We start from the raw sequence: 18899 nt of genomic DNA on the forward strand, positions 1-18899 counted from the left end.
CAGCAAGAAACAAAACCTACAAAAAAAAAGTTAAAACCAGCACTCCTTATGTTTCGATTTTAAAGTCAAACATTTCCAGTTTCACTGAAAATAGGTCGAAAACCAAGTCGTGACAATAATTCTCTTGCGGATGTGTAATCAAAGGCAGTGAAGGTGAAGCGAAACTAGTTTATTTCAAGGTGCCTTAGGCCATCCGTCTCAAATATTAGCACTATACTGACATGTATAATTGACTTTACATATTGTCCGATTCAATTGACCTGCCTTGAGCAGGAAGCTGACATCTCGCGCATGAATCAAGAGCGCCAACTTTATGGCTCCCTCTAATGAATACATCCCGCACATTAAGCTGAAGATATTTCTCTCGTAACAGTTTGACTGGAAAGGATATTCTGCCATTAATTATCGGAGCTGCTCCTCATATGCTGCCGTCCTGACACGCGCAGCCATCTATCACGACTTGTAGTCAGGGTAAAAAGAGAGATGAGGACCCATCTGTTGGGCATTCATAATAAAGACATTTTCTCTGAGGAGTCAGTCGTTGGCCTAACACTCGCTGATCGTGCCGCTGATACCACGCCGGTGCCAGCCATCAGTGACCATCTGACGCGCGGAGATTTTATCCAAGAGTGTGCCGAGTGCAGAGCTAAATTAACTCAGATTTCTGCTTTCAGAGACGACGTGAACTGGATCAATGGAATCAATTCTTATCTAGTGTGCACACAGGCAGGAACAAAAAGTACCGTAAAAACCTTTTTTCAAATATTTTTAAAGAAAGGAAAAAAAACAAAACAATTTAGCTCATCTAAGAGAACTGATGCATAAACCAGATCACTCTTTATCCAAGTGTTGTCACTGTAAATACAGAATAGAGCTACAACTGTATGGAAGACAATTGTGTTTGAGGATACTGTCAGCATTTAGGACAACACACAGTTCCCAGGTGACGTCACGCTCACGGACACTCCTCTCTCGCTGCCGTTGCAGCAGGCCGTACCTTCAGCCACAGCAGAGGAGACATTCTCCTTCAATAACGGGCGATTTTTGACCGTAGTCGCAAAGGTTGTTTCATGTCGAGCTAAAGGATGTTCTAACCGTGCAGGCGATAATTTTCACTACATTCCTGCTATCAAGAAACACGAAGGACCTCAAACAGAGGAGTTGAGTGCAGAACGTTGGTGAGTCTGGAGAACTTCAACCACTTAAGGATCATTATTCGAAAATGTCCAGAATCTGTTCAGACCACTTTTATTCTAAAAATAACAAAGAAAAAGAAAAAGGAAAGTTCTGTTAAAAAATGTTGGAGTATAATTGTTTGTGTGTTAGAGTGACCGGTTTAGATTTAGAACATCTCCACAGTAGATAACTCAGCTTTGCTCTGTGCTAAACCCCAAAGATAACGTTACGGTTAAAGAATTAACTTAAAAATTACAAGGGTTTTGCCAGTGATATAATAAATAGCACAACAATAAAAACAGATACAAACAAAGCTCTGGTGCCATTTTAGATCTGATTCTAATCCATAAACACACTGTCCATATGATATGCCTACATGTACATGGGGTGGCAGTGGCTCAGGAGGTAAGGGTTCATCCTGTAACCGGAGGGTTGCTGGTTCCGCTCTGTCAGTCTCAGCCGTTGTGTCCTTGGGCAAGACACTTCACCTGCCTTGCCTACTGGTGGTGGTCAGAGGGCTCGGTGGTGCCGGTGTGATGGCAGCCTCACTTCTGTCAGCCCGCCCCAGGGCAGCTGTGGCTACAGTGTAGTTTACCGCCATCAATGTGTGAATGAATGGGTGAATGGTTGTAGTGTAAAGCGCTTTGGGGTCCTTGGACTAGATAAAGCGCTATACAAGTGCAAGCCATTTACAATCTACATGTATGATATTGTTATTGCTTACCCTGCCACTCACCAAAACTTTGTTATTAAAACAGAGAGTTCAGGCATCTTTTACAAATCCGTTAAAGTTGTGTGAATCCATTGCTTTCAGGCCACGTAGCTCCTCCATGGTGTAGGCACTCTTCGTGCACACTAAACAATTAACATACGGGTCAATCCTGACAGTAGTGATCTTCTGCATATCTTTCCCTCACACATTGGTCATGAGTGAGTAAATACCTGAATTTATTTTGCTTCGAAGCCATCGTTGTCTAGCGCTTACTTACCAACAAGGTGAAAATATGGCGTTGCGCTCTTCCAGGCAAGATTTGTGGGAACTGTGCCAATTTATCTCCAAACAAATTTATAATTTATATGATTTATCTTTTTCTAAAGAATATATCACATGAAATCTTTACAGATTTATTCTCATTTACCTGCTGTTTGAGTTGTCCATAAAATGGTTTTGCCTACTTAATTCACAAGTTGACCAATCAAGACAACCAAAAAAATCCGCCCTAAACAAAAAGAACAAAGCCTGAATTATTGCTTTAATTTACGACTCTTTTCACTGAGTGAGCAGCCACTTCTTTCTACAGTTTACAAAAAGGTGCAAGCCTGTGGAGCCAACGTAGTTAACGGAGCTGGGAATATTTTCCCAAAGCACAATTACCGTGCAACCTCCCCCAACTCTCCAACACTGGGAAAAATTTCACGGTGGATTTAGCAAAACAAAGAGGGTTTCAGTGGGTCCACATCCCATGCTGTGAGAAGCACTGTGGCTGTCACAAGCGATCAGGAATATAGATAGTAAATTCTGATGTTATTTACAAAAGGTGCCTAGTGTGCATTTAGGGCTTTTGTTGCTTCCTTTTGTGGCTGTAAAAAAAAACAAAAAAAACTGTGGGCCTGTTGATCGACTTGCACCCGGTTTAAACGCAGCTGATCTCAATGTTCGCTCTTTTCTTTTCCTTGCAGAACTGTTTTCCAGGTGTGAATTCCATAAAAATCTACATACCGCGCAGAGCAAAATTAAACCGAGCATTTTCGTATGCAGTCATTAAATCTCCACTGCCAGCGTTCAGAGGCCAAAGCAACGAGAGCAGACGTGCCCTGGGGGGGGGGAGCAGGTGAAGTCAACGCACAATAACAAGAACTAAAGAGGAACTTGAAAACTGAAGTGTCTTTGAGAGGATAAGTCTTAGAGTGGAAGCCAGCACACACAAGCCTGTGCTAGAAAACTAAGTTCAAAGCAAAGAGGACGGAAAGTTTTTGGAAGCTGAGCAAATACCCAGGGTGCCTGTCAAGACTCAGTGGTACTCTCTGTACTGAACTCTTTTCATGCTCGTAGGCAAAAAGCTGGCGCTCGGATTTAAGCAAAAACTCGCAAAATGAGAAAATGGGGCTTCACAGGCCACATTTAGCGACAGCATTAAATTAGTCTGGGCCTAGGGATCATTAATTGCCTCATTAAGTTTAAAGAAAGTTACGACCAACTTAACTTGTCTAAAAAATAAATAAGATGGCAAATATTGGAAATGTCCTTTTTTTTTAGAATTTCTAACTCTGTCATAAAGTGGTGATGATCAGTGTGTGTGTGTGTCACTTCTGTTGTTTCAATCAGATCATTTCCACGTGTTAATTAAGCCTATTAGGACGATTCCAGTGAAGTGAAATAATCATCTGATCCCTGCTGATTTGGTAAGTTTGCCTACTCAAAAAGAAATGAACAGTCTCCAATTCTTTTAATGTTTTCATTTTATTGGAGCAAGGCATTTCAATCAAAAATCCAGAAAAAAAAAAACAATAAATAAAAGAATTTGCATGCCGCCGTGTGAACTGCAGCTCTCACAGATTACATTTAATCAACAAATCAGTTTCAGAGTCTGAAGCGCACCTGTCCACCCACCCTGTTGATTTCTTTGGAAGTGGGGTGGCAAACTTACATAATCAGCAGGGGATCCAATATCATTTCACCGGCTGTATGCAGACATTATTACAGTTATCTAACAATTGAGACGATGCAATTATTGATAACAGAGGCAGGCCTGAACTCAGCGACACGTTGATGATGATAACCTTTGTCTGGATGTGCCAGTGACTTCAAAACAAGTGAACAAACAATCGTATTTTTCCATTTAACACTTCTTTTAGCCTATGGCGTGTCATAGGTTTGAATGTATCAACAAAAACGTGAATCTGAATAGGTGACATTTTATTTAAAAACAACAAGCAATTAATTAACAACTTACATGTCACTATTTTCTGTTCATTGTTTTCTTTTAGCACAAATCCAAAACCGAATAAGAAGTCTCGCCAATCACATGATATTTGTCTATTAAGTGCAGCCTACGTTCTGAAAGACAAAAAAAATTTCTTTTGGCCTTTGTATCAGAGAACGGCGCTAACAGCTCTGAACTTGTTAGCAGCACAGACACTGCAGTGTGAGCTCTGGAAAAGAAGAGGGCTGCACCCCAGCTGCCTTTCACACGAAAACAAGACTTGCATCTTCAGAACCTTGTTAGTTCACTAAAAAGGCCACGGACTTCTTAGGAATATTAAGCAGCTTGTGCTGTCGGAAATCAAAAGAATTTCGGGAGAGAGTGGGGAAGCCTGAAAACGCTTTGATGGTATATATCGCTCAATCTCCAGCAGATATGACAGAACGGGAAAAATAAAGACGGTTGAACAAAGAGGCTTCAGGGGAGATGGTAGGCATAAAAAAAGGGGGTTATTTTTCCTACTGTCAGAATTCTGCATATTCATAGATCATTAATCTTCAATCAGAGAGCCTTACTCTTAAAATGTCAAGACTTCTGACTAAAAAGACGGAGAGCCACACAGAGATAGAAATAGAAACACAAAAGGGGGAAGTGGGGCACTAAAATGTTTCAGGTCATTTCATCTTCTCAGACACTCTGAGTGAGACCGTTTCTCACTCCGAACGCAGAACGCATTGTTGTCATTAAGGTTTTCCTGCTACAGCCTTTGTTCTGCTACAGGAAGCAGCTGAGGATCCAGGAAGCAAACGCTGTCCTATTAATGATCATTAGGTGACATTTCAAATGGTAACCAACACTTTTTTTTCTTGTAATAATAACTGCAGGAGCAGCAAAATTCCTGTAAAAGACTCAAAGACAAGAGTGTGCCTCTTTTGTTTTTGTTTTTTATGTGAGCCTCTGAGATAACCATGGAGATTTAATAATGGCACTTCTGTTGCATTGAGAAAACTGACCCTCACTTTGCAGGGAGATCAGATTCAGTCTGATAACCCGTTCCTTGCAATATACACGTACTTCAGTCACAACTGCTTTTTATTCCCCCCAGAACTGACAGCTGGATCTAGTCTAGTCTTCAGAAAGGAAAGAGAAATATCAATTTTGCTGCAATTTGTTCTTTTTTTAAAGAAATTGCATCAAAAAAAAGCTGTCAAGACCTTAAAATTAGACAGATACGGAGGGCAGAGTTAGACTTCATATGTAAAGCACCTTGGCGCTGACGGATGAAGAATTTCCCAGAAATGTCAAGAGTCTGTAGGGCATCCAGCAACAAGGTTGAACGTGTGTGGCAGTAAAGATGAAATCTGTTCAGAGCAAAAGCCCTGAGGTGATTTCAAAAAATGTCTTTTCTTTTTTTTCCAGCTGACCTTGTCTTTACTTTATTCTGCAGGTTTAACTTTAACTGGCTTTTCGGGGACATTATTACTCTCATCGGAGCAGCAGAGTCCTGCCAGTCTTCTGCTGTCTCTCTTGGATGTAATTGCTCGAGGATAAATCTGTATCTTTCTGCAGCGTTTAGGTCCTCTCCGCCTCTTTTAGCTTAACCTTACGTGAAATTCAGCTTAATGGTAGCGCGGATGTATCCTACAGACTTAAATGATTACACCTCTGATTAGATGGAAGTTCTAACATATTTGGATATGCAGTCTTCCAGCAGCTTTAAAGACTGCACAAAAAAGGGGCCTTGCCTGTTCTTTAATGCAGCGCAGAAGTCGATCATGTTGTGACTCAGTTTGTAACCCAGAACATTCCTGTGGCTTGGCTTTCACACCTCTGTCACTGTCCAAATGTCCACTGGAACCATATCAGAAAGACAGTTTGAGGAAGCCTCTTCATGCACCGTTTTAACTGCATTTGAGACAATTCTATAATTACACGTCAATATTGTGAGATATTTATACAACAAAGATGTCATGGTGTCTTCATTCTGAGCCAAAGGTGAGTATTTTGCTGGTAAAAGACAAATGAAACATCAAATGCATACCAAATGTTCATATATAATCAGCTTGATATTCAAAGCCTACACGCACTTGTTCTTTTAATAATCTCGGTCGTGCTAAGACGTGTTGTGTGGGTAAAACAAAAGGGGCGCAACATAACCTTATTCAAATGAGCCGATTGTGTTGCGACAGCCAAGTTCTCCAACACAGACAGAATAGCTGTTATTAAACAGAAATGCGGTTCTTCACAGCAGCTGTGTGCGTTATTATCATCAGTGTGATCTTAGAAACTGAACTGCATTGTGTTGGATAAAGATGTAAAACTAAAACTCTAATATGGGCCCAAACTAATAAGTTGCCATGTGTATATTGAATGGATCAGGTAGAGAAATTCTTAAAGCAACACACTGTTGTTGTTGTTTTGGGAGATATATATTGTTAAAATTTGCTTTATTAATCCACCATGTACTGAGACACTTTCAAAGGGGAAAATAAAATGGAATCTGGGGGTAAAACAGTGCAATTTAGGAAAAAAATAAAATAAAACTGATTTTATAGGGCCTTACCTTGGTGTTAATAGCTGCTCAAGTCTTTCCTGAAACAAAAATGATTCTGAAGTATTTTATGAACTATAAGCACTTAGCACATGTAAGTTATATCTGTAATGATGGTCGGCTGTCATTAAGCTATTGCAACTGACTGCTGACAGAGTCATTCAACCATAAATCCACTGACATTTTGTCTCCCAGTAGTTTGTTGATCATGTCAGCCGTGCCCTGGGAGCAAACCAAGATGTGCAATAAACCATCAGAATGCTACTACAGTGAAACAGAAGCTGATTAAGCAGGAGAACTGGTTGCAGATAAATACTTCTGGGACAGTTTTCTAAGCGTAGTTATTAAAAAAAAAAATCTTTATGCTTACTATGACCAGCAAATCCAATAAAGACTTAACAGGTCTCTTGGGCCAAGGTCATACCTCCTGCCCTAAAAGAAGGAAAACTTCATTTGTAAGCCTAATCAAGTGTGAATGTCACAGGGGCATAGCGGAGGAGGATTGTGGAATGATAATTTCGTCCAGGGAAGATGAGCCGGCTTCGGAGTCTGCCAGTTTTGTGATATTGGAGGGTGCTGGGTTGTAATGATGGCTATTAAAACAATTATCTAAGAAAGCTTTCATCCACACTGGATAGTAAAAATGGATGGCTGTTATGAGAGTGAATACAAAATGGCAGCCAAGGGACTACTGCGCAACTTAAAATGCACCGAGCTCTTCAATTATCAAAGTGGCTGGAAATGAAATTCTTCAGATATATTGAATTAGTGTAGACTTGAGCTGCAATTTTAACTTTTTGTCTTGACAAAAAAAGTGGTATTTTTTTTAATAAGCTCAGTTGAAAAGACATGTTTTAGCCTCCACATAAAGCGGAGACTACTAATGTTTGAAGACATTTTCTACCATTTGTTTGGCAGACATGAGAGCATGTAATTTAGAGTATAACAATGTGAGTACACCATTTTAACACAAGATGATTATATCCTTTTTTTCCTTGTAGTAAAGTGTTTAGCTTCGAGTGCACGGACAGCAACAATACATTCAACAACTAGCACTACTTCTCAGGGGACATAAAAACATGATATTGGTATGTTTTGTGCAGGCTGCAATTTTTGAATAATTAAAGTCTAGTTAAAATGGACAAATTAGAAAAATGTGTTGCTGCTGTCTTTTTTCCTTTTATAAACTAGCACATGGTAGTGACATGGCAAGTTGTTTCTTAAGCACCACAGTGCTTTTTTTTCCCCCGACAGAACACCTTCCGTCCACTGATCCCCCTCCCAAAAACAGGGAGAAACTAAGCCATCAGTGCTCAGGCCCGTTACTGCCATCGTAGTGAATTTGGAAAGGATTACAAAGTGTAAACCACCACAGATGATTTACACCTTAATGCCAAATATATGCTCAGTCCTCCGCATTGCATCTACTGCACAAGTAAAAACAAAGAAAAGTAAAGAGCCTGGCTAGCAGGATTAGCAGCAGCGCACGTCTTCGTATCTGAAGCCGCTGTGTCATTAGGGATTTTCAGATGCAGGAATTGAAGGAGTGGACTTTGATTCAACTTCCTCCCCACCAAGTGAACACAGTCAACTTTTAAAGCAAAAACCAGAAATGGCAGTGGTCCTAAATTTCAAAGCAGCCGCAGAGATTGGATGGATAGATGGATAGATGGATAGATAGATGGATGGATGAATATTAAAAAAAACAACTACTGAATAATAATAATTACTGACAAATTCAAAGTATTATTGCTTGAAATGTCTGTCCCTACATTCCAGCTGCAGTATTTGATGATTATTGCTTTCTGAGATAGTTTATTATTTTTTGACAAGACTGAGGACAACAAATCCAGAGAGACAAATTAAAAGTGAGCTGCAAAAGGTCTTGCAGACAGAAAAATAATAATAAATCTTATTCTCACCTCTTTTTATACACAATTTGTTACTGTCTTTTTCAGACCCTTCATATATAATGTTAATTATCGCCCACTACCAAAAGGCGAAGGCGGAGGATATTGCTTTTGCCTGTTTGTGTTCATGTCTGTTACCAAAATATCTCATGAACAACTTTACTTATTTTATTGAAACTTTCAAAAAGTAATCATTGTTTCTACATCTACAACTGAATAACTTTTGAAGTCAATCAGTTCAAGATGGTTGCTACAGCTAATCAACATAAGCCAACACAAAAATGACTATAATTCAGTCAATTTTACAGATATTGAGCTAAAATCTGACGTGGTAGTAGCCGAGAGTATTAACAACACATACTCTGAGCGTGAAATCTCACAAGATTGTACGTAATGTTTTTTTATTGAGTTTATATTTGACTGCACTGTCTCACTAATTTTTCTCTGAAGAACACTTAAAGTCAGAGCTGTCATTCAGAAACATGTCCTGCCCAGATGCAGCCTCTACACCTGATATCAGCATCACCCACAGGTATAATGAACACTACAATAAAATCCATAGAGACAATAAATTAATTTATTAATGTAAAATTAGTCTGAAAGAATCAAAAAAACAAAACAGCAATGAAGAGAAATATACCAACACAGACAAGAAGCTTGTTTAGATTAAATCCAACCTTTTTGTTTTACCTCATCTTACTTTACCTGAACTCAAATGGACATCGAAAGTTTAGACATGTGAATAAACAATGACATTGAGTACAAAACTTAGTGTAAAGCGCTCCACTTATTAGTGAAGAGCACAGAACACAAGCTGAAAAAGCAACCGTCACATCTCCATGCACTGCTGCTGAACTGAGGCTACAAGACGAACTTCAGAGAACCCTACGAATTAAGTGTGTGTTTAACCCGTGACTTGAAAAGGCTGCTGTAGGACAAAAGACAAAGTCACAAGCACTCCAAACATAATCACAAGCCAGCCAAGCAGAGCTGCTCCCTGTAGAGCATTTTAAATACTTAGAAACCCTGTTGGGAGTGACCAGCGCTTAATCTTCAGCTACATATGTAATCCAAAAATTGTGTTAGACACACTTTTCTCAAAGACTTGTTTCTCTCAAAGACAAAAAGTAGGCTGAATAATGACTCAAGGACTTTAGTAGTGTCTGCATGCCCGACAGCAACTGATGCCGCATTCATTGTTTTAAATAGTAGTTGGAATTTTTGGTGGTTCAGTCGAGCGTGTCTGGGGGAGGGAGGCCTATGGCTTCGAAGTATGCAAACATAAGCCGTTTGTGTGCTGGCTGCGCTGTGGGGGTCACAGGACAAAAGCAACATTGATACAGAAAGACACCAGTAGCCAACGCACTTAGGCCCCGTCCACATGGGATAAGTGCTTTGAGAATTATGCATAACTTTTTCATCGTTTCAGCCTTGCGTCTAAATGGGAGCGCCATTTTGGAGGCTCCTAAACAATGTCATACACACCTCCTGCCTAACCTACGACCCCAAGCATGGCAGATGCATCGACAGTAACAATAATGGCAGATTCCATGCTTGCATTTGCGTTGCCGATGCCAGTTGTTCAACTACAGCAAAGCTTTGTTGTACACCAGTGAACAGATAAGGCTGATGAACAATAATGTGGCGCAAACATCTCTTATTGTTACACCAAATAATCTAAGGCCAAAATGGATTTTTTTCACCTTAATGCACTACCAACAATACTACAGTAATGCTACAGAAAAAGATCAGCAATATATATTTAAAAAAAACTAGGGAAGTGGGAATAATTTTGAAAGATTGCTAATAAGCTGATAAACTTTGGACATTTATACTGTTCCTATATACTGGACCTGAAATCTTCTATTATTTGAACTGACAACTCCCAGTCAATAGTGGTTTAATCTGATGCAAAAGAGAAGTGCCACTTCATCATCACGTACAGGCCTGGCATAATTACTACAGAGTTTAGGTCGTTTTCTGTTTTGGTGTGGATGAAAACATTTCTAGAAACAGCCCTGTGTTTACAAGTAAAAAGATTGTTTTGGGATGACAAGCGTACCTGTGTGAATGGGGCCTTAACCCACTACAAAAAAATAAAAGTCGAAGACTCAAAACCCAACAAACATGTAGACTAAAAAGCTGTCAAGACTGCTGTAATGAGGGAATAGGTTCTGTGGCTGTAAACTTTACAAAGATGTTCAGTAAACCTAACTTTCTGCCTTCTGATTGTCGAGCATTTGACAGTAAGTCATTGTAAATTTTAGCAATTTCAGAGTAACTGTGCCCCACTGTATTTCTGTCAGGAGCTGACTATGACCCAAGCCATCATAAAGTATTTTTTACAGAGCAAAAAATAAAATGAAACTAAACCCTCAGCTGCTTTAAATAGGAGGTTGACAGCATTTTGCGGATACCCCCAATAACAACAAAGTGCAGACAACCCATTGCCCATCTTACAAATATGGGTAATGGTAACAAAAATGATGAGTTTATCAAATTTGATCAAATGTCTCTGAAGCAATGACTGCCAAGTAGCTTTCAGGTGCAAGTCAAAATGTGACCAGGGAATAATGGACAGCTGTAGCTGTAGGAAACAGGGTTAACTCTGATTAGAGACAGTCAAGATGAAAGGCAAAACAATCCCAACAAGCAGAGACAAAGGCCAGCACCTAAGGGAGATTCACCAACTTCCTTTTGTCTACAACACAGTTTGGAGAAACAACAACAGTGGAAAGAATATTCAGGTCATCCAAGAATACAAATTTTCACATATGTCTGTGAAAAGACAACTTTGCTGATGTCCACCCACTTGTACTCTTGCTATTTTTGGGGGGTTTCCTGCACCCCAGAATTTGAATCACTGGTCACTGCTTCACACTGCTTTTAAATAGTCGTCCTAGTTTGTCATCTGTCTATTCAACAAAAACCTATATGTTGTTTTTTTTTTTTAAAAAGTATTTTTTTCTCAAGGAATTTAACATATTTTTGTTCTTGTGATTAAGCCATAATCAAACGCACAAGTGTGGTTAACAGCAAATGTCATCGTACAGCATCTTAACGCTGTTTTACTTTGTCTGCTTGTGGGCATGTTATCAGTCTTCTCTGCCTGTTGTCACATTTGGAAAGAGACTGCAAAGATACCAGACGGACTACTGTCGACGGGTACAGATGACAACATTTATGTCGCACAGGTCTTACAGCTGAGCAGACAAATAAAACCATAAATGACACTAAAGGAGATCAATTTCTGCCGCACAAAAATGGAGAGGATTCTACAAGTTGCAAATCTGACTGCCTTTAGCTCACACTCTACTCGCCTAATACTGCAGAAGAGTGGGAAAATGAAAAGATCTCAGCATAAAACATTGTTACCACACGGCAGCCGTCTGATTCTCAATGCTTCAAACCCCCACATTTGAAACCAGAAGAGAGAATTTCAGCTATAAGGACACTTGACTGCTCCACGTAGTGTGCTAAAACGGGCGGGATAAAAAAGGTACTCAAAGGACTGAAATGGCTTTCGAAGAACATGGATGCACAGTAAATTATAGCAAAACGACATAAAACTGCAGGCTGCTACATTTAGTAGATCCCACCAGATAGATAAGCATGTTTAATATTTACTGGAAATAATAAAAATGAGAGAATATGTATTTAGCGCCAAGAAGGATGGCGCAATAGCAGCAAATCAGCAGTTCAGCAGCACCTCCACAATTCAGTGTGTGTCTAAATGGGACATGTTCCAGCACAGAAAACAGCTGTAGGTCAGTCAATACACAATCACTGCTGTGGCCTCTTTATTGCTATTCCAGCGAGCTCGAGTGATTAAAATTGGAGAATGTGTCTGATTAAATGTGTGAGTGGAAAATGAGTCTATAACACTTTGTTCCCGCTGTGTTATATTCAAAGTGTGTAATTTAGATTTGGTGAAACGGCATAAGACAAGTGATAAATTTAAGAAATTTAAAACAGAAAATGTTTCTCAAGCATTTGGTGTTATGATTAGGCTTTCGTGTAAAAGAATACTGACCATTTTTGGGTTTGTTTGTTTTTTTCTGTAACAGTGAAAACTGTTGATTCATGAGTAAATTGTTGACTACGCTTCAAGTGTTCAGGAAAATCTCATCTTTTTCTTTGAGCTGTTATATTAAAATCTGTTCCAAACTGTTCACCTACTCACACAAATGTTTTGCCACGTGACATACTGTATTCTGCCTTCTCTATAAGCATTTCTTGTTAGCTGACTGCCTAATTAGAACGCTGCCAACTTCAGTCAGTGTTCCTGCAATCTGTCACCACTCAAAAATAGTACAAGCGTCACTCTGTGGTTCAGGGTTTTGGCATAATCTTAAATCTTTGTTAAGATTTTCGCCTGCCGCCCAGCTCACATGGCACCTGACCTCGTCGGCCCCGCTCGCAGGTGGTGGGCCCACATCCTGTCTCTTCTTCGGAGCCAAGGTTGCACCTCCAAGTGCTTGCCGGCGAGCTTCTCCCCCCGACCCCCCCAGGCCTGGCTCCAGGGAGGTGCCCCGGTTTCCCTTTTCTGGGCGAGGTACTCTGATGCTTCTGCTGTTTGTCTATCGAGATTTTTGAATCGCTTTTAGTCCAACCCCTCACCTGAGACCAGTTTGCTATGGGAGACCCTAATAGGGGTAAATGCCCCAGAAACCATAGCCTGTGAACTGGCACAGACGATCGAGGAAGTGTGAACTATCAAATAAATTAATACATTTGTGCAAAACATTAGTCTTTTTAGAATTTCACATGACAGTTACCTCGCTGTAATAATCTTAAAAACAAACAATAAAAGAGCTGTTTACTAAGAACCCTTGCACAGCTCGGAATGAGCCAATCCACCAGTCCTTGAATTTATTTGTCATCTAGCAGGAAATATTTTCAAAGTGTCAGATGAAACACTAAATAAATCCAAGCAAATGAACTTCTCTTGTCAAATGAAACCAGACAGCATCAGTCTCCAAAGTTTTACAAAAAGCATTCAGGCTGACTGCCAGGGTTCAATAACATCTAGGGGCGGGAATCTTTAGGCATCTCTGATTCGATTACAATTCGAAGGGCTGTTGTAAAAAGATTAAGAAACAATTATCAATGCATCTTGATGTATCATTCAAGCAAAGATCTCACTTCAAACAAAATCTTGTGCAAAGAATCTCTCAAAACTCTCAAAAAAAAAAATAGTTTGCTCTACACTGCAGCATAAGGCAGGTTTTAATCAAACAAGTTTATGAGAAGTAAATGAACAAAAGGAGTCAAAATGCTGACAACAGTGACATAAGATGCTGTGCCAATGGATGTCCATGCATCACATGTTAAAACTATCTTACCCGCTTTCTTCAGTGTTTTTAGGACTTTGTCTTCGGTCCCGTTAGAGTGTAGGAATGGCTGTGATGTTCATATTGTTGCTCCAAAGTGTGACACACAGCCCACAAGTCCTGCTTTTCAAGGACTGAAGGTGGATGCAAATCTTTTGCAATAAAAGTTGAAATTGTCTTTGTAATTTGCTTTGCCTTTTTCCGAGTTACAGAGTAGCTCTTGTCAATGTCATTTTCCTCTTTAATGTCGTAGAAGACGAAGTCCTTTCCAAACGCTGGAACGAAGGAGCTGTTTGTATGTCTTAGTCGGCCATCTTGTTTTTAGTCTCTGCAGTGTGCACGCCAAAAACAGTCGGGGCACAGTTTTTCCTGCTTCAGAATTACGCCTTTTGCATTTATTGACTCGTTTTTAACATCGCAGATAGACTGGTTTATCAGTCAAACATTTTTAATCAGCCGACATTGGCCACTTTTAAAAGAATCGACAATCAGCCATGCCTGTGCCGACTCAATTACCACCTGGTAGCATGAGGCTACAAGCAGCTTATCGTAGGCCACATGTTATGTTTTAAGTGTATAAGTTCTTCTAAGGGTGATTAAATACATGCTTATTTAAGTTAAGCAATTAGTGGTAGATTTTGTTAAATGAAAAATACATTTTGACCCCCAAAAATATGGCGTTTTTAAAGATCAACATAAGCCATGAAAAAAAACCTCATAATAGTCAACCTCTATTTAACATTTAAAAATAATTCATGGCTGACATTTTAAAACCAACTCAGAATCGTTCATGTTTGCATCGCAGTGCATCAAAAGAAAATTATAACCCCCAATGTTATAGCCCCCAATGTTCCTTAATATAAAAGGAATTACAAATGTTTTGGATCATCACACCAAATATTTCAAGGTAAAATTTAACTAATGCTTGATAAAAAAAAAAAAAACAAAGAAACTTGTGCTAAATGTAAAACTATTCATGCACTACATTATCTTAATACTAACGTTTATCCTCTAAAAGGGAACTGGAGGCTGGAGCCGGTTTTAGCGAGCACCAGGAGAAAAACAGTGTAGATTCTAAAAAGGTTTAGTGAAGAAATGCCAAAATCTAATTTATGACAAGTTACTCTTAACGTGCACTTCTTTAGACTGTGGAGGGAAATTACAGCGCAGCGGAAAAACTCAGGCGAGAGCATAAAATTCCTCACAGAAATTTCAAAATGCATTCAACTCGACACGTTGAGTGAATTTAAACAATAAACATGTGTCACGGGGTTCCCAAGCAAAAAGTGACACATTTAACGGATTTGGCTGTCTGCAACTATTAAAAAAGAAAAAAAACAACTTGTTTAGCCTCTGGGATAATCTGACTTTAAATCTCAATCACATCAGTTTGCATAAAGACCCACAGCAACATGACATTTATCACCGCTATCAGAAAACTGTTCTCCTGAAGTCGGCCATAAAAATGAGGCCATTTGACTCCGTTTGTTCGTTCAGCTGCTCGTTTGTTAGCGCAGACATTACGGCCTTAGTGCGACACATCGCTCTCGGGAGGAATTCACAATTCACTGCCCAGAACAGACTTGTATGTGGCAAACACACACATAATATTAAATCACGTCACGCAGCTGTCCTCTCACTCTCCTCTCTGATATAGACAAAGTTTTCGGCCTGTTTTTAATCATAATCAACGGTTAATGAAATAAAAAGCCAACGGGTCTCATGTTAACGTGTTACAGTTCACTGATCAGAACACAGATCGGCTCATGTGCCGTAGTCCTGATTTACATTTAGATAAGTGGACTTTAATTTCCTTTTACAGAAAATCCTCATTTTCGCAGAAATAGATCAATATTACAGTAGTTTGCAAGTTTATTAAGTCTGTGGAGCTATAAACTGTCCACGCTGATTTACTGACCAGTGTCAGTTTAGTCCAGATGTTCCAGTTTGAATTTATGTTTATTAGCAATATTTTTCAAAAATGTGCAATGAAGAAAACGGTGGTAGGCCACTTTTTAAATGTAAATACATATTTTGCAGTCTTTCAAAGCATTTTTCTTTTTTTTTTAGTGGTCTCTTTATTTCTAATGGGGTTTTTTTGCTGGATGGTTTTAATGCCTAGCTTTTAAAAAGTATTTCAAAGCGTACATTGAGCTGATATCATTGAACTGATTACTAACTTAAAAAGAACATTTAAAAAATGAGTATATGAGATGTTAAATATAATATATAATACACATGTTAAAGGCTGGGCAAATTAGATGTTAGGTGAAAAGTCAGTTCTTGTTAGTCTACGTGCTCAGTGTGGGTATGAAGAAGAACAACCTTTAACACAAACAAGCCACCCCGGCCAGATAGATGGGTTGGAGTGTCCTTGAAACAAAGAGGTTCGTGGGGTTTTTCTTCCCAATAAGAAGTGGTGACTGCCTCCTGAAAGTGGGTCTGCAGAGGGATAAATGAACCAAACGTTGTGTCAGGTCTGATCTGCAGTGGCTACACCTCACCGCTCAGGCGGCTTGAAGAATCTGTCGTTAACGGTTTCATCGCCGATCATGACGCCTCAGAGCCCACTTCAGGGGTCTTCGAGTACAAAGAACCAACAACTCTTTAGGCTCTGCGTCTCTACCTGTGCATATTTTACTGCACGCTGATGATCGCATATCAAAAGTAGATTCATTTAAAAAGACATTTAAACAGTAGAGGCATGTTTTAAAACATCATTTAGCTCTTTTTAACAATAGCCAAACAATGGTTCAAACTCCAAGTACTGTTTTCATCCATATTTTTACAGTTTTAATATATTTTATTTGCTGACCATTCATAAGGTTATCATAGGTTACTGGCTCTGTACTTTGTCATTCTAATTAACTATTTGTAAAGAAAAATGGAAAAAAACGGTAAAGAAAAGGCACATTAAAGTTAAAATCCTATTTCTTAATGAAGATCAGTGTCTTTATTCAGATGTGTTTAGATCCTTTGCTACTCCTCTATCAAAACACAATTAGTATTCATTAAAAAAAAGATAGCAGGATTGCTCCTATGCTCTTTTTTTCCCTTGCATTTACCAAAATATAGCTGGATAAAAGTCTGTTTCTTTTTTGTAACCAATCCAGAAAATGCTGTCCGTTTTAATTGTTAACAGGAAGTTGGCAGCAAAAGAAAGATTTTTCCTTTCTGTTTGCAACTCATGGAAATATAACCTTCCAATCATGTTACTGATAGAAGTTATCCCAATTTATTGTATTTAATTTGAAAAGTAAGTCGTTCCAGGTGTTTAGACAGCGAGACAGAGCTGGCTGTGACGGATAGGTGGTGAAAAAAGCAGTCCTACACTAACAGGCATTGATAAGACAAGTCTGGATTGATTAGACTGGTTTGGTTGGAGAAATGCATTTGAAGCAGTTTGACAACTAAAAAGGTAAAGTCAGTGCACAGATCTCAAACTATAAGACACTCTGTAACGCAGATGTTCATGTCCGTATCAGCAGAAATGGAGCATGTGGATGGAGGTAAATACTTCTGAATGAATGAGACACTCTGAGGCTGATCTGTTTCAACAGCTTGCAGGTAAAAAAAAAAATATATTACTATAACAAGCCGGGAACTAGCAGTGGACACACAGAGATGACTGACTGGTAGTCAACCTGAGGGAAAAGTTAAGCTGCCACCTCATCACAGCCACTCCAACAGGACAGAGCAGGGAAACAGATATTATTGCGTGGAGCTGGCAGGCGACCGAGCCAGCTAGCTAGTGATCCAGCCAGGCTACTTTATAATAAGCAGATGTATCGTTAGCATACAAGCTAACAGGGACATGCATTCCAGAGACGGAGTCGACAGCGGGCTTTGAAGTTCCTGCATTCTCACTCGGGTTGCCTTCGGTGAAAACCAACCGAGGCGCTAGGTGCTTTAAAACACACACAATTCATGTAAAACTGTTCCGCCGAGAAAACTAAGAAACATAAGACAATTTGAAGCCCCCCAACACGGGAGGGGGGGTGGGACAAGTTAAATGTTGCTTTCCTGATGTTAAACTGCATAATAGTGTCTGGAGAAAAGGAGCCAACGGGACATAACCATAGCAACCCTACCTGTCGTGGTGCCTGTCTTGTTCCGAGACGCCCCTAGTTTGGTTGTTTTCGGTACGTCGGTCTTTCAGAAACACTCCCGTTATGCCTCGGGCTGAACCACGGTTAACCAGAGGCAGCCGGACTGCTCTTCATCGTAGCCACAACAGCGACTGAATACAGACCGAGCGGCTGCTTCTCACTGGGAAGAATCTTCGTTATCGCGAGAGAGCGCGAGATCTCGGCGGAGACCCGCGGACCAATCAGATGCGCCGGCTGGAGCCGAGCAGCTGTAACAGAAAAACAAAACATCACCCTCAGCAGTCACTTCCACTCAGCTTCATATCCTGGCATTTTAGAGCTAACAAGTCTTTAAAATCATATCTACAACTAACCTTGAAAAAACATAATAACTAGGGACATCGACAAAAGGTAATAGAACGGAAAGAAAAGACAAATCTGTGGGAATAAATTAGGTAAAATGTACCATCACACTAGAAAACAGTGTTTGATAAATCATAGCTCTACTGATTGCTAAATTGTGTGTCAATAAGAGAAATATATCAGCAAACATGTTTGAAAATGTGTATTTAAAGACGTTTAAGTGGGAAGATTTTGTCAAATATTTGTCTCTAATTACCTAATGTGGCAGTAAGATGACGGAAAACTTTATTTGGTGAGCCTGTACTTTAGTGATCAGTTCTGCTTGTAGTAAGAGCATAAACAGCAGCCGATTAACTCTGATGTTACATTAAAAAAACAATGTTTTAATATTGTTTTTTATTTTAGAACTGTCTATATTTGCCTGCATCAGTTATTATGCAGTTGATTATGCCTCAATCTTAAAAAAACTCACTGTGCTAAGATTAATTTCATTATAGTGAGGAAATATTTACTCCACTCTTTAACGTGAACATGTTTGTTCAACACTATTTATG

At 39.5% G+C, this 18899-nt stretch overlaps 1 protein-coding gene across 2 annotated transcripts in view; it reads right to left on the minus strand.

The window, feature by feature from the left end:
• glceb (glucuronic acid epimerase b) overlaps nt 1-18158 on the minus strand; it is a 47607-nt gene extending 29449 nt beyond the window's left edge. For both annotated transcript variants that reach the window (XM_017414273.3, XM_037979772.1), the window contains exon 1: nt 17986-18158. The gene's annotated coding sequence lies outside the window, so the exon portion shown is untranslated. The remainder of the gene's footprint in view (nt 1-17985) is intronic.
• Between the last annotated feature and the right edge of the window lie 741 nt (nt 18159-18899).

The sequence above is a fragment of the Kryptolebias marmoratus genome, linkage group LG15 (genome assembly GCF_001649575.2).
Source record: "Kryptolebias marmoratus isolate JLee-2015 linkage group LG15, ASM164957v2, whole genome shotgun sequence".
Taxonomy (NCBI): domain Eukaryota; kingdom Metazoa; phylum Chordata; class Actinopteri; order Cyprinodontiformes; family Rivulidae; genus Kryptolebias; species Kryptolebias marmoratus.